This window comes from Eschrichtius robustus, chromosome 5 (genome assembly GCF_028021215.1).
Source record: "Eschrichtius robustus isolate mEscRob2 chromosome 5, mEscRob2.pri, whole genome shotgun sequence".
In the NCBI taxonomy this organism is placed as follows: domain Eukaryota; kingdom Metazoa; phylum Chordata; class Mammalia; order Artiodactyla; family Eschrichtiidae; genus Eschrichtius; species Eschrichtius robustus.
This window is the reverse complement of record NC_090828.1, coordinates 141,310,797-141,324,263: the sequence shown is the minus strand read 5'-3', so window position 1 is coordinate 141,324,263 and position 13,467 is coordinate 141,310,797.

Genomic DNA, 13,467 nt, shown 5'->3' with positions numbered 1-13,467 from the left:
GTGCTTTCAATTCTTAGGGGGAGCTAATCCCATAGCCCTCGTTCGTTCTGGGAAACCAGAAGACGACCACTAGTCTCATCGTAAGGACCAATTTTTCCCCCTGGCAAGCTCTGCGTGCAGCAGTTTCCATGAGGTCTTTGTCGTGGTTCAGCTTAAATGGAACAGGAGTAGACTTTTCAGGTCTCCTAGGGCTCTGGCATCCGCACTGTTTCCCGTGCAAATACACTGAGTACCCCAAGTGACCTCTCTGCATGCTGATCAACAGACAGCCGTGTAGGCCCCTTGGAACACTTCTTGGCATGCAGAATCCAGGGCGACACACTGCTCCCTTCCTCGGAGAACCAGGTTGACACAGCTTACAAACTCCTCGGGAATATATTCCCATCCGGTCCAATGGGCTGGGCAACTTTGACTCAGTGCAGAAGAGTGACGTGCCATGAGAGACACCCTCTGCAAGCGTTCCATCTGGGAACTCATACCTGCCGGCCCTCTACATCATGCAGGAAGTGGATGTGACCTCCAACCTGGTCAAAGAACACAATTCACCACTTTACAGTGGTAGGCCTCTGGAAGAGGCAGTGCCTAAAATGCCTTCGTCAGGCCTTCTATCGGTTAGGGAAATTGCAACACTTAGACACCTGCTCATTAAAATTGATTCAGCGAAGGGCCTAGTGTGTCGCGTGTGTCTGCCTTCGCACCTCAAAGACTGCAGGTACATATGTTGCCTGTTAACTAGCATAGGAGGCCCTTGTTAGGAAAGCAGTCTCTTCCCGTTTGGAAAGCTGCATCCTTGCGGCAACAGAGCTGTGTTCAAAACCCTGAAAAGGCCCAGCGTCTATTCAGTGCAGCAACGCCTTGGGAGGAAAACACTAATTTCCACAGAGGAACTGCGTGCTTGCAATCCTTGGGGGGAGCTAAACCCGCAGCCCTCCTTCTTTCGGGGAAACAGCAAGGTGACCACTAGGCTCCCCGTAAGTTCCACTTTTGCCAACGGGCATGTTGGGCATACAGCAGTTTCCATGAAGTGTTCGTCGTTGTGCTGCATACATGGAACTCGAGGGTGCCTTTCAGGACGCAATGGGCTCTCGCGTCCGCACTGTGTCACGTGCAACTACACTGAGTACGCCAAGTCTCCTCTCTGCCTGCTGAGCAACAGACAGCCGTGTAGGCCCTTCGGAACACTTCTTGGCATGCAGAGTCCAACGCGACACACTGTTCTCTTCCTTCCAAACCGAGGTTGACATAGCTTGCAAAGAGCCCTGGAACACAGTCCTACATGGTCTCATGTGCTGGGCCACTTGGACTCAGTGCGGAAAAGTGACTTACACCGAGAGAAACCTTCTCCTCTGCCTTCCTTCTGGGAATTCATACCTCCCCGCCCTCTACCTCAAGCAGGAAGTCGAGGTGAGATCCAACCTGAGGAAAGAGCACAATTCCTCACTTTACACTGTAAGGTCCTTGGAATATGCACTGCTAACTCGGTTTTCCTCAGGCCTTCACTCGGTTAAGGATCTGGCCACACGTAGAAGCCTGTGCAATAAAATTTGTTTAGCCAAGGGCCCAGTGTGTCGCGATGGTCTCCCTTTGCAGTTCCAAATCTGCAGGTACTTATGTTGGGTGTTAACTAGGTTAGGTGGCCCTGCTTAGAAAACCAGCGTTTCCCCCTTTGGAAATCTGGATACTTGTGGCCTCGGAGCTCTTTTTGAATCCCTAAATATGGCCAGCTTCTACTCACTGCAGGCACAACTCGGGAGGAAACCAGTAGGTTCCCCAGACAAAAAGGGTGCTTGCGCTTTCAGAGGGAAGCTAATCTGTGGCCCACGTTCGTTCTGGGAAATCGCAAGGTGACCGCTAGCATCAGCAAACAAAAGCAGACTTATCCCCTTTCGAAAGCTGGATTCTTGTGGCCTAGAACCTGTGTGCAAAAGTGTGGAATTGCCCAGCTCCTATTCACTGCAGGCACGCTTGCGAGGGAAACGAGTATTTGGCCCAGAGAAATCAGGTGCTTTCAATTCTTAGGGGGAGCTAATCCCACAGCCCTCGTTCGTTCTGGGAAACTACAAGACGACCACTAGTCTCATCGTAAGGACCAATTTTTCCCCCTGGCAAGCTCTGCGTGCAGCAGTTTCCATGAGGTCTTTGTCGTGGTTCAGCTTAAATGGAACACGAGTAGACGTTTCAGGTCTCCTAGGGCTCTGGCATCCGCACCGTTTCCCGTGCAAATACACTGAGTACCCCAAGTGTCCTCTCTGCATGCTGTTGAACCGACAGTCGTGTAGGCCCCTTGGAACACTTCTTGGCATGCAGAATCCAGGGCGACACACTGCTCCCTTCCTCGGAGAACCAGGTTGAAACAGCTTACAAACACCTCGGGAATATATTCCCATCCGGTCCAATGGGCTGGGCAACTTTGACTCAGTGCAGAAGAGTGACGTGCCATGAGAGACACCCTCTGCAAGCGTTCCTTCTGGGAACTCATACCTGCCGGCCCTCTACATCATGCAGGAAGTGGATGTGACATCCAACCTGGTCAAAGAACACATTTCACCACTTTATACTGGTAGGCCTCTGGAAGAGGCAGTGCCTAAAATGCCTTCGTCAGGCCTTCTATCGGTTAGGGAAATTGCGACACTTAGACACCTGCTCATTAAAATTGATTCAGCGAAGTGCCCAGTGTGTCGCGTGTGTCTGCCTTCGCACCTCAAAGACTGCAGGTACTTATGTTGCCTTTAGCTAGCATAGGAGGCCCTTCTTGGAAAAGCAGTCTCTTCCCGTTTGGAAAGCGGCATCCTTGCAGCAACAGAGCTGTGTTCAAAACCCTGAAAAGGCCCAGCGTCTATTCAGTGCAGCAACGCCTTGGGAGGAAAACACTAATTTCCACAGAGCAACTGCATGCTTGCAATCCTTGGGGGGAGCTAATCCCGCAGCCCTCCTACTTTCGGGGAAACTGCAAGGTGACCACTAGGTTCCCCGTAAGTTCCACTTTTGCCAACGGGCATGTTGGGCATACAGTAGTTTCCATGAAGTGTTCGTCGTTGTGCTGCATACATGGAACTCGAGGGTGCCTTTCAGGACGCAATGGGCTCTCGCGTCTGCACTGTGTCCCGTGCAACTACGCTGAGTACGCCAAGTCTCCTCTCTGCCTGCTGAGCAACAGACAGCCGTGTAGGCCCTTCGGAACACTTCTTGGCATGCAGAGTCCAACGCGACACACTGTTCTCTTCCTTCCAAACCTAGGTTGACATAGCTTGCAAAGAGCCCTGGAACACAGTCCTACATGGTCTCATGTGCTGGGCCACTTGGACTCAGTGCGGAAAAGTGACTTACACCGAGAGAAACCTTCTCCTCTGCCTTCCTTCTGGGAACTCATACCTCCCCGCCCTCTACCTCAAGCAGAAAGTCGAGGTGAGATCCAACCTGAGCAAAGAGCACAATTCCTCACTTTACCCTGTAAGGTCCTTGGAATATGCAGTGCCAACTCGGTTTTCCTCAGGCCTTCACTCGGTTAAGGATCTGGCCACACGTAGAAGCCTGTGCAATAAAACTTGTTTAGCCAAGGGCCCAGTGTGTCGCGATGGTCTCCCTTTGCAGTTCCAATTCTGCAAGTACTTATGTTGGGTGTTAACTAGGTTAGGTGGCCCTGCTTAGAAAACCAGCGTTTCCCCCTTTGGAAATCTGGATACTTGTGGCCTCGGAGCTGTTTCTGAATCCCTAAATATGCCCAGCTTCTACTCACTGCAGGCACACCTCGGGAGGAAACCAGTAGGTTCCCCAGACAAAAAGGGTGCTTGCGCTTTCAGAGGGAAGCTAATATGTGGCCCTCGTTCGTTCTGGGAAATCGCAAGGTGACCGCTAGCATCAGCGAACAAAAGCAGAGTTATCCCCTTTCGAAAGCTGGATTCTTGCGGCCTAGAACCTGTGTGCAAAACTGTGGAATTGCCCATCTCCTATCCACTGCAGGCACGCTTGCGAGGGAAACGAGTATTTGGCCCAGAGAAATCAGGTGCTTTCAATTCTTAGGGGGAGCTAATCCCATAGCCCTCGTTCGTTCTGGGAAACCAGAAGACGACCACTAGTCTCATCGTAAGGACCAATTTTTCCCCCTGGCAAGCTGTGCGTGCAGCAGTTTCCATGAGGTCTTTGTCGTGGTTCAGCTTAAATGGAACAGGAGTAGACTTTTCAGGTCTCCTAGGGCTCTGGCATCCGCACCGTTTCCCGTGCAAATACACTGAGTACCCCAAGTGACCTCTCTGCATGCTGATCAACAGACAGCCGTGTAGGCCCCTTGGAACACTTCTTGGCATGCAGAATCCAGGGCGACACACTGCTCCCTTCCTCGGAGAACCAGGTTGACACAGCTTACAAACTCCTCGGGAATATATTCCCATCCGGTCCAATGGGCTGGGCAACTTTGACTCAGTGCAGAAGAGTGACGTGCCATGAGAGACACCCTCTGCAAGCGTTCCATCTGGGAACTCATACCTGCCGGCCCTCTACATCATGCAGGAAGTGGATGTGACCTCCAACCTGGTCAAAGAACACAATTCACCACTTTACAGTGGTAGGCCTCTGGAAGAGGCAGTGCCTAAAATGCCTTCGTCAGGCCTTCTATCGGTTAGGGAAATTGCAACACTTAGACACCTGCTCATTAAAATTGATTCAGCGAAGGGCCTAGTGTGTCGCGTGTGTCTGCCTTCGCACCTCAAAGACTGCAGGTACATATGTTGCCTGTTAACTAGCATAGGAGGCCCTTGTTAGGAAAGCAGTCTCTTCCCGTTTGGAAAGCTGCATCCTTGCGGCAACAGAGCTGTGTTCAAAACCCTGAAAAGGCCCAGCGTCTATTCAGTGCAGCAACGCCTTGGGAGGAAAACACTAATTTCCACAGAGGAACTGCGTGCTTACAATCCTTGGGGGGAGCTAAACCCGCAGCCCTCCTTCTTTCGGGGAAACAGCAAGGTGACCACTAGGCTCCCCGTAAGTTCCACTTTTGCCAACGGGCATGTTGGGCATACAGCAGTTTCCATGAAGTGTTCGTCGTTGTGCTGCATACATGGAACTCGAGGGTGCCTTTCAGGACGCAATGGGCTCTCGCGTCCGCACTGTGTCACGTGCAACTACACTGAGTACGCCAAGTCTCCTCTCTGCCTGCTGAGCAACAGACAGCCGTGTAGGCCCTTCGGAACACTTCTTGGCATGCAGAGTCCAACGCGACACACTGTTCTCTTCCTTCCAAACCTAGGTTGACATAGCTTGCAAAGAGCCCTGGAACACAGTCCTACATGGTCTCATGTGCTGGGCCACTTGGACTCAGTGCGGAAAAGTGACTTACACCGAGAGAAACCTTCTCCTCTGCCTTCCTTCTGGGAACTCATACCTCCCCGCCCTCTACCTCAAGCAGGAAGTCGAGGTGAGATCCAACCTGAGGAAAGAGCACAATTCCTCACTTTACACTGTAAGGTCCTTGGAATATGCACTGCTAACTCGGTTTTCCTCAGGCCTTCACTCGGTTAAGGATCTGGCCACACGTAGAAGCCTGTGCAATAAAATTTGTTTAGCCAAGGGCCCAGTGTGTCGCGATGGTCTCCCTTTGCAGTTCCAAATCTGCAGGTACTTATGTTGGGTGTTAACTAGGTTAGGTGGCCCAGCTTAGAAAACCATTGTTTCCCCCTTTGGAAATCTGGATACTTGTGGCCTCGGAGCTCTTTTTGAATCCCTAAATATGGCCAGCTTCTACTCACTGCAGGCACAACTCGGGAGGAAACCAGTAGGTTCCCCAGACATAAAGGGTGCTTTCGCTTTCAGAGGGAAGCTAATCTGTGGCCCACGTTCGTTCTGGGAAATCGCAAGGTGACCGCTAGCATCAGCAAACAAAAGCAGACTTATCCCCTTTCGAAAGCTGGATTCTTGTGGCCTAGAACCTGTGTGCAAAAGTGTGGAATTGCCCAGCTCCTATTCACTGCAGGCACGCTTGCGAGGGAAACGAGTATTTGGCCCAGAGAAATCAGGTGCTTTCAATTCTTAGGGGAAGCTAATCCCACAGCCCTCGTTCGTTCTGGGAAACCACAAGACGACCACTAGTCTCATGGTAAGGACCAATTTTTCCCCCTGGCAAGCTCTTCGTGCAGCAGTTTCCATGAGGTCTTTGTCGTGGTTCAGCTTAAATGGAACACGAGTAGACGTTTCAGGTCTCCTAGGGCTCTGGCATCCGCACCGTTTCCCGTGCAAATACACTGAGTACCCCAAGTGTCCTCTCTGCATGCTGTTGAACCGACAGTCGTGTAGGCCCCTTGGAACACTTCTTTGCATGCAGAATCCAGGGCGACACACTGCTCCCTTCCTCGGAGAACCAGGTTGAAACAGCTTACAAACACCTCGGGAATATATTCCCATCCGGTCCAATGGGCTGGGCAACTTTGACTCAGTGCAGAAGAGTGACGTGCCATGAGAGACACCCTCTGCAAGCGTTCCTTCTGGGAACTCATACCTGCCGGCCCTCTACATCATGCAGGAAGTGGATGTGACATCCAACCTGGTCAAAGAACACAATTCACCACTTTATACTGGTAGGCCTCTGGAAGAGGCAGTGCCTAAAATGCCTTCGTCAGGCCTTCTATCGGTTAGGGAAATTGCGACACTTAGACACCTGCTCATTAAAATTGATTCAGCGAAGTGCCCAGTGTGTCGCGTGTGTCTGCCTTCGCACCTCAAAGACTGCAGGTACTTATGTTGCCTTTAGCTAGCATAGGAGGCCCTTCTTGGAAAAGCAGTCTCTTCCCGTTTGGAAAGCGGCATCCTTGCAGCAACAGAGCTGTGTTCAAAACCCTGAAAAGGCCCAGCGTCTATTCAGTGCAGCAACGCCTTGGGAGGAAAACACTAATTTCCACAGAGGAACGGCGTGCTGGCAATCCTTGGGGGGAGCTAATCCCGCAGCCCTCCTTCTTTCGGGGAAACAGCAAGGTGACCACTAGGTTCCCGTAAGTTCCACATTTGCAAACGGGCATGTTGGGCATACAGCAGTTTCCATGAAGTGTTCGTCGTTGTGCTGCATACATGGAACTCGAGGGTGCCTTTCAGGACGCAATGGGCTCTCGCGTCCGCACTGTGTCCAGTGCAACTACACTGAGTACGCCAAGTCTCCTCTCTGCCTGCTGAGCAACAGAGAGCCGTGTAGGCCCTTCGGAACACTTCTTGGCATGCAGAGTCCAACGCGACACACTGTTCTCTTCCTTCCAAACCTAGGTTGACATAGCTTGCAAAGAGCCCTGGAACACAGTCCTACATGGTCTCATGTGCTGGGCCACTTGGACTTAGTGCGGAAAAGTGACTTACCCCGACAGAAACCTTCTCCTCTGCCTTCCTTCTGGGAACTCATACCTCCCCGCCCTCTACCTCAAGCAGGAAGTGGAGGTGAGATCCAACCTGAGCAAAGAGCACAATTCCTCTCTTTACACTGGCAGGTCCTTGGAATATGCAGTGCCAACTCGGTTTTCCTCAGGCCTTCACTCGGTTAAGGATCTGGCCACACGTAGAAGCCTGTGCAATAAAACTTGTTTAGCCAAGGGCCCAGTGTGTCGCGATGGTCTCTCTTTGCATTTCCAAGTCTGCAAGTACTTATGTTGGGTGTTAACTAGGTTAGGTGGCCCTGCTTAGAAAACCAGCGTTTCCCCCTTTGGAAACCTGGATACTTGTGGCCTCGGAGCTCTTTCTGAATCCCTAAATATGCCCAGCTTCTACTCACTGCAGGCACACCTCAGGAGGAAACCAGTAGGTTCCCCAGACCAAAAGAGTGCTTGCGCTTTCGGAGGGGATCCAATCTGTGGCCCACGTTTGTTCTGGGAAATCGCAAGGTGACCGCTAGCATCAGCGAACAAAAGCAGACTTATCCCCTTTTGAAAGCTGGATTCTTCCGGCCTAGAACCTGTGTGCAAAAGTGTGGAATTGCCCAGCTCCTATTCACTGCAGGCACGCTTGCGAGGGAAACGAGTATTTGGCCCAGAGAAATCAGGTGCTTTCAATTCTTAGGGGGAGCTAATCCCACAGCCCTCGTTCGTTCTGGGAAACCACAAGACGACCACTAGTCTCATCGTAAGGACCAATTTTTCCCCCTGGCAAGCTCTGCGTGCAGCAGTTTCCATGAGGTCTTTGTCGTGGTTCAGCTTAAATGGAACACGAGTAGACGTTTCAGGTCTCCTAGGCCTCTGGCATCCGCACCGTTTCCCATGCAAATACACTGAGTACCCCAAGTGTCCTCTCTGCATGCTGATCAACAGACAGCCGTGTAGGCCCCTCGGAACACTTGTTGGCATGCAGAATCCAGGGCGACACACTGCTCCCTTCCTCGGAGAACCAGGTTGGGACAGCTTACAAACACCTCGGGAATATATTCCTAGCCGCTCTAATGGTCTGGGCAAGTTTGACTCAGTGCAGAACAGTGACGTGCCATGAGAGACACCCTCTGCAAGCGTTCCTTCTGGGAACTCATACCTGCCGGCCCTCTACACCATGCAGGAAGTGGATGTGACATACAACCTGGTCAAAGAACACAATTCACCACTTTATACTGGTAGGCCTCTGGAAGAGGCAGTGCCTAAAATGCCTTCCTCAGGCCTTCTATCGTTTAGGGAACTTGCGACATTTAGACACCTGCTCATTAAGATTGATTCAGCGTAGGGCCTAGTGTGTCGCGTGTGTCTGCCTTTGTAACTCAAAGACTGCAGGTATTTATGTTGCCTGTTAACTAGTATAGGAGGCCCTTGTTAGGAAAGCAGTCTCTTCCCGTTTGGAAAGCGGCATCCTTGCGGCAACAGAGCTGTGTTCAAAACCCTGAAAAGGCCCAGCGTCTATTCAGTGCAGCAACGTCTTGGGAGGAAAACACTAATTTCCACAGAGGAACTGCGTGCTTGCAATCCTTGGGGGGAGCTAAACCCGCAGCCCTCCTTCTTTCGGGGAAACAGCAAGGTGACCACTAGGCTCCACGTAAGTTCCACTTTTGCCAACGGGCATGTTGGGCATATAGGAGTTTCCATGAAGTGTTCGTCGTTGTGCTGCATACATGGAACTCGAGGGTGACTTTCAGGACGCAATGGGCTCTCGCGTCCACACTGTGTCCCGTGCAACTACACTGATTACGCCAAGTCTCCTCTCTGCCTGCTGAGCAACAGACAGCCGTGTAGGCCCTTCGGAACACTTCTTGGCATGCAGAGTCCAACGCGACACACTGTTCTCTTCCTTCCAAACCGAGGTTGACATAGCTTGCAAAGAGCCCTGGAACACAGTCCTACACGGTCTCATGTGCTGGGCCACTTGGACTCAGTGCGGAAAATGACTTACACCGAGAGAAACCTTCTCCTCTGCCTTCCTACTGGGAACTCATACCTCCCCGCCCTCTACCTCAAGCAGGAAGTCGAGGTGAGATCCAACCTGAGCAAAGAGCACAATTCCTCTGTTTACACTGGCAGGTCCTTGGAATATGCAGTTGCAACTCGGTTTTCCTCAGGCCTTCACTCGGTTAAGGATCTGGCCACACGTAGAAGCCTGTGCAATAAAACTTGTTTAGCCAAGTGCCCAGTGTGTCGCGATGGTCTCCCTTTGCAGTTCCAAATCTGCAAGTACTTATGTTGGGTGTTAACTAGGTTAGGTGGCCCTGCTTAGACAACCAGCGTTTCCCCCTTTGGAAATCTGGATACTTGTGGCCTCGGAGCTCTTTCTGAATCCCTAAATATGCCCAGCTTCTACTCACTGCAGGCACACCTCGGGAGGAAACCAGTAGGTTCCCCAGACAAAAAGGGTGCTTGCGCTTTCAGAGGGAAGCTAATCTGTGGCCTACGTTCGTTCTGGGAAATCGCACGGTGACCGCTAGCATCAGCGAACAAAAGCAGACTTATCCCCTTTTGAAAGCTGGATTCTTGCGGCCTAGAACCTGTGTGCAAAAGTGTGGAATTGCACAGCTCCTATTCACTGCAGGCACGCTTGCGAGGGAAACGAGTATTTGGCCCAGAGAAATCAGGTGCTTTCAATTCTTAGGGGGAGCTAATCCCACAGCCCTCGTTCGTTCTGGGAAACCACAAGACGACCACTAGTCTCATCGTAAGGACCAATTTTTCCCCCTGGCAAGCTCTTCGTGCAGCAGTTTCCATGAGGTCTTTGTCGTGGTTCAGCTTAAATGGAACACGAGTAGACGTTTCAGGTCTCCTAGGGCTCTGGCATCCGCACCGTTTCCCGAGCAAATACACTGAGTACGCCAAGTGTCCTCTCTGCATGCTGTTCAACAGACAGCCGTGTAGGCCCCTCGGAACACTTCTTGGCATGCAGAATCCAGGGCAACACACTGCTCCCTTCCTCGGAGAACCAGGTTGAGACAGCTTACAAACACCTCGGGAATATATTCCCATCCGGTCCAATGGGCTGGGCAACTTTGACTCAGTGCAGAAGAGTGACGTGCCATGAGAGACACCCTCTGCAAGCGTTCCTTCTGGGAACTCATACCTGCCGGCCCTCTACATCATGCAGGAAGTGGATGTGACATCCAACCTGGTCAAGGAACACAATTCACCACTTTACATTGGTAGGCCTCTGGAAGAGGCAGTGCCTAAAATGCCTTCGTCAGGCCTTCTATCGGTTAGGGAAATTGCGACACTTAGACACCTGCTCATTAAAATTGATTCAGCGAAGGGCCCAGTGTGTCGCGTGTGTCTGCCTTCGCACCTCAAAGACTGCAGGTACTTATGTTGCCTGTTAACTAGCATAGGAGGCCCTTGTTAGGAAAGCAGTCTCTTCCCGTTTGGAAAGCTGCATCCTTGCGGCAACAGAGCTGTGTTCAAAACCCTGAAAAGGCCCAGCGTCTATTCAGTGCAGCAACGTCTTGGGAGGAAAACACTAATTTCCACAGAGGAACTGGGTGCTTGCAATCCTTGGGGGGAGCTAATCCCGCAGCCCTCCTTCTTTCGGGGAAACAGCAAGGTGACCACTAGGCTCCACGTAAGTTCCAATTTTGCCAACGGGCATGTTGGGCATATAGGAGTTTCCATGAAGTGTTCGTCGTTGTGCTGCATACATGGAACTCGAGGATGCCTTTCAGGACGCAATGGGCTCTCGCGTCCACACTGTGTCCCGTGCAACTACACTGAGTACGCCAAGTCTCCTCTCTGCCTGCTGAGCAACAGACAGCCGTGTAGGCCCTTCGGAACACTTCTTGGCATGCAGAGTCCAACGCGACACACTGTTCTCTTCCTTCCAAACCGAGGTTGACATAGCTTTCAAAGAGCCCTGGAACACAGTCCTACACGGTCTCATGTGCTGGGCCACTTGGACTCAGTGCGGAAAATGACTTACACCGAGAGAAACCTTCTCCTCTGCCTTCCTACTGGGAACTCATACCTCCCCGCCCTCTACCTCAAGCAGGAAGTCGAGGTGAGATCCAACCTGAGCAAAGAGCACAATTCCTCTGTTTACACTGGCAGGTCCTTGGAATATGCGGTTGCAACTCGGTTTTCCTCAGGCCTTCACTCGGTTAAGGATCTGGCCACACGTAGAAGCCTGTGCAATAAAACTTGTTTAGCCAAGTGCCCAGTGTTTCGCGATGGTCTCCCTTTTCAGTTCCAAATCTGCAAGTACTTATGTTGGGTGTTAACTAGGTTAGGTGGCCCTGCTTAGACAACCAGCGTTTCCCCCTTTGGAAATCTGGATAGTTGTGGCCTCGGAGCTCTTTCTGAATCCCTAAATATGCCCAGCTTCTACTCACTGCAGGCACACCTCGGGAGGAAACCAGTAGGTTCCCCAGACAAAAAGGGTGCTTGCGCTTTCAGAGGGAAGCTAATCTGTGGCCTACGTTCGTTCTGGGAAATCGCACGGTGACCGCTAGCATCAGCGAACAAAAGCAGACTTATCCCCTTTTGAAATCTGGATTCTTGCGGCCTAGAACCTGTGTGCAAAAGTGTGGAATTGCACAGCTCCTATTCACTGCAGGCACGCTTGCGAGGGAAACGATTATTTGGCCCAGAGAAATCAGGTGCTTTCAATTCTTAGGGGGAGCTAATCCCACAGCCCTCGTTCGTTCTGGGAAACCACAAGACGACCACTAGTCTCATCGTAAGGACCAATTTTTCCCCCTGGCAAGCTCTTCGTGCAGCAGTTTCCATGAGGTCTTTGTCGTGGTTCAGCTTAAATGGAACACGAGTAGACGTTTCAGGTCTCCTAGGGCTCTGGCATCTGCACCGTTTCCCGAGCAAATACACTGAGTACCCCAAGTGTCCTCTCTGCATGCTGTTCAACAGACAGCCGTGTAGGCCCCTCGGAACACTTCTTGGCATGCAGAATCCAGGGCGACACACTGCTCCCTTCCTCGGAGAACCAGGTTGAAACAGCTTACAAACACCTCGGGAATATATTCCCATCCGGTCCAATGGGCTGGGCAACTTTGACTCAGTGCAGAAGAGTGACGTGCCATGAGAGACACCCTCTGCAAGCGTTCCTTCTGGGAACTCATACCTGCCGGCCCTCTACATCATGCAGGAAGTGGATGTGACATCCAACCTGGTCAAAGAACACAATTCACCACTTTATACTGGTAGGCCTCTGGAAGAGGCAGTGCCTAAAATGCCTTCGTCAGGCCTTCTATCGGTTAGGGAAATTGCGACACTTAGACACCTGCTCATTAAAATTGATTCAGCGAAGTGCCCAGTGTGTCGCGTGTGTCTGCCTTCGCACCTCAAAGACTGCAGGTACTTATGTTGCCTTTAGCTAGCATAGGAGGCCCTTCTTGGAAAAGCAGTCTCTTCCCGTTTGGAAAGCGGCATCCTTGCAGCAACAGAGCTGTGTTCAAAACCCTGAAAAGGCCCAGCGTCTATTCAGTGCAGCAACGCCTTGGGAGGAAAACACTAATTTCCACAGAGGAACGGCGTGCTGGCAATCCTTGGGGGGAGCTAATCCCGCAGCCCTCCTTCTTTCGGGGAAACAGCAAGGTGACCACTAGGTTCCCGTAAGTTCCACATTTGCAAACGGGCATGTTGGGCATACAGCAGTTTCCATGAAGTGTTCGTCGTTGTGCTGCATACATGGAACTCGAGGGTGCCTTTCAGGACGCAATGGGCTCTCGCGTCCGCACTGTGTCCAGTGCAACTACACTGAGTACGCCAAGTCTCCTCTCTGCCTGCTGAGCAACAGAGAGCCGTGTAGGCCCTTCGGAACACTTCTTGGCATGCAGAGTCCAACGCGACACACTGTTCTCTTCCTTCCAAACCTAGGTTGACATAGCTTGCAAAGAGCCCTGGAACACAGTCCTACATGGTCTCATGTGCTGGGCCACTTGGACTTAGTGCGGAAAAGTGACTTACCCCGACAGAAACCTTCTCCTCTGCCTTCCTTCTGGGAACTCATACCTCCCCGCCCTCTACCTCAAGCAGGAAGTGGAGGTGAGATCCAACCTGAGCAAAGAGCACAATTCCTCTCTTTACACTGGCAGGTCCTTGG